We start from the raw sequence: 3,504 nt of genomic DNA, 5'->3' as shown, positions 1-3,504 counted from the left end.
TTTCACCGGCCTTCGTTTATTGTTTTGACTGCCGTTTTGACTCTGGTGTGTAATGATGGATCCAGGATTCATCAACAGTCACAAATCGGCGCAAAGGTCTAGAGATTGCGATGGAACATGAGACATTGTGTTGAAATATTGTGCGGCATGCGCTTATTGTCGACTGTAAGTAATCGCGCCACACACCTCGCACACAGCTTGTTCATAGCCAATTCTCCGTGTAGGATGTTGTGCACTCGCTCAGTTGAGTTGCCTACAGTGTCAGCAATCTCTCGAATATTTGTTCGGCGGTCTCGCAGTACCACATCATGGATTTTGTCAATGGTTTCTTTTATGGTGACCTCAACTGGGTGGCCGGAGTACACTTCGTCTTCAGTGTTTGTCTGACGACGTTTAAATTCATTAATCAAAAAGTAAATGGTCTTCAGTGATGGTGCAGAGTCCGCATGAACTTCATCCAATTCTGTTTTGATTTACGCGACAACAGTCCAACCCTTCAAATGAAAATGTGTAACAACACGAGCCGGCCGTTGTGACCGAGCGGCTCTAGGCGCTTCAGTCCGGACCCGCGCTGCTGCTACGGTCGCAGGTTCGAATCCTGCCTCGGGCATGGATGTGTGTGATGTTCTTAGATTAGTTAGGTTTAAGTAGTTCTAAGTCTAGGGGACTGATGACCTGAGGTGTTAAGTCCCATAGTGCTTACAGCCATTTGAACCATTTTTTAAATAACACGAAACTGGGTTTTGTCCATTTTCAAACACAGTCGACACACTGACTAATTCAGACGGCTGTCAACAATGAACTACGTGCTATACATTGCTGAAAATTGGAATAATCAAGCTTACCAACTATGAATGCACAACAAAAATGTTCCATTCTTCCATGGCCGGCCGCGGTGGTCTCGCGGTTCTAGGCGCGCAGTCCGGAACCGTGCGACTGCTACGGTCGCAGGTTCGAATCCTGCCTCGGGCATGGCTGTGTGTGATGTCCTTAGGTTAGTTAGGTTTAAGTAGTTCTAAGTTCTAGGGGACTGATGACCACAGCAGTTGAGTCCCATAGTGCTCAGAGCCATTCTTCCATGAAAATTTACCAAACTTATTCAACCACCCTCGTAATTTTACTCCTGGTAAATTTGATGCAGAAATTAATAGACTTCCTGTGCGCATCTTACATACAAGATACGGTATGTCTCAGTGTGTCTCAGTACATCGAAGTGTACTGCCTTCTTAATACCGTACGGTTAAAAAGCCCTGATCATTTCGAGAAAACGGGGTGAGAACCAGGGTAAAATTTTTAACTACGTTAAGCTGTCTCGTTTAACTTTGATCGAGGTCGACGAACCAGAATTTTGCGTTGAACAGGGTTAACAACCGACTTTAGGTCGGTTAATTTTTAATCAAGGTTGGTGTATTGGGCCGTTGGAGCCAACAGAGGTTAGGAGGACGCGCCCTGGTGCGCGATATGGTGTGAGGTAGGATGGCTAAGGACAGAAGTCAACTGAATTTCTTAAAGGGCCACTCAACAGAGTGTTTCAAGTTCTGTGGTAGAGAAAGTGCGTTCACATTCACTAAGTGTGCCGCTCGAAAAACCAATAATTTTCACATAGTCTTGTTTTCAATTCTGTACAACTTGAAACAACCAACAGCCTAAGCCATAGGATGAGGCGTCACATGGAAATTAAATTAAAAATGTTTGCGTTAACCAAATCATGCTTAATACTAACAAGTCTTTCTGACACTGGTCAGACCATATCCATATCTGATTCTTTTTGAGTAGGTTCCATAGAAGTTTGTTGTTTAAAAGTTCGTGTGGTAAAAATCGTCGAAAGAAATAACAAAGTAACAAAGTCCAGGGAAAGATTTCAATTGCTTTCTAGTCCGTGGACTAGGAAAATTCCTGATTGCGTCTAACTTACCGCCGGCCGAAGTGGCCGCGCGGTTCTGGCGCTGCAGTCTGGAACCGCGAGACCGCTACGGTCGCAGGTTCGAATCCTGCCTCGGGCATGGATGTGTGTGATGTCCTTAGGTTAGTTAGGTTTAACTATTTCTAAGTTCTAGGGGACTAATGACCTCAGCAGTTGAGTCCCATAGTGCTCAGAGCCATTTGAACCATTTGAACCATCTAACTTACCTGGGTCAGGTCGTATACCTTGAGCATTAATAATATGGCAAAGATACTTAATTTCACTGCAAGAAAATTTCGACTTTTTGAGATTAGCTATCACTCCAACTTGTGCGAATTTATGCGTAATCTTTTGCAAAGTATCAGTGTGTTCAAACCAAGTCTTACTAGCTATGAGCAGGTCATCAATGTAGTGAGTAACTGATTCAACCAATTCATCACCAACTACTGTATCCAATGCGGTGATAGATACTCCTGAACTGACCTTCAGACCGAAGGGAAGGACACAAAGTTGTTAGGTTCGCACGTCGAGTATAAATGCATTAGACTTTCTAGAATCTGGAATGACTGCGACTTGCCAGAACGAAATGGTCAGATCTATCGTAGAAAAATACTTAGGATCTAAAAATTTCTGGAGTTGCTCGTCTAAATTCTCAGGTTTCATGCGAACAGGTAAAATAATCTTATTAATTGCACGAGCATCCAAAACAACCCTGATATTCCCGTTGGGTTTCTTTACAACAAGTAAAGGGCTGCAGTAAGGTGCCGTGGAAGTTTCGGTGAATTTCCTCTCTAACATTTGTTTCAACTCGTGCCAGACAGCAGGTCGTTGGGATAGTGGCACATTATAAGTTTTGTGGAAGAAAATCTGGTGAGTCTTAACTTCTATTTTATAAACATATGTGTTGATTACACAGGGTCGTTTGCTAAATACTTGTATATACTTGGACAAAACATCGTAAAGTTCATTACGTTCATCATGTGCGACAAACGTGGTTTCTGATAACTCATTACTAATTTCAAGTCCTCAAACTCGGCATCAGGTTCCTCTGTCTGCGTGTCAGCATCATCAGTGTTCTGTATTAACTGAATCTTGTACCCTGTACAATATTTACCATGCTTCAGAGTCCTGGTATCCAGGTCAATTGAAATTTCACTGCCCTTATCTCTAAGTATACATTTGCTTTGGGAGAAGTCAACAGTGCTGTCCTTCTCTCACAATATATCTAAACCTAAAATACAATTGGTGATCAGGTTTTGGGCGACGAGAAATGGCCATTGTAGGATTCCATCACCTACCTTGACTGTCACAAATACCTGTTTCTTAACCCTAGAAGTCTTATTGCCTATGGCAGTTAAAATTTTTCAGTTCTGGATAGAATACTCTGACATAGATTCAAACTCACACATTTTCTTGTAAAAATCATAGGACAAGACACTAACAGCCGCTCTTGTGTCCAGAATAAGAGTAGCGGGAATACCACCCACGACATCAGTAGCTGAGGCCAAAACAATTTCACTGGATGATAAACGACATTGTGTGTTCTCTTGTAACAGTTCATCAGACAAGTTTTCGTCATGATTATACCTTATAAATAATAA

Source organism: Schistocerca nitens, chromosome 4, assembly GCF_023898315.1.
Source record: "Schistocerca nitens isolate TAMUIC-IGC-003100 chromosome 4, iqSchNite1.1, whole genome shotgun sequence".
NCBI lineage: Eukaryota > Metazoa > Arthropoda > Insecta > Orthoptera > Acrididae > Schistocerca > Schistocerca nitens.
This window is presented reverse-complemented; position numbering follows the sequence as displayed.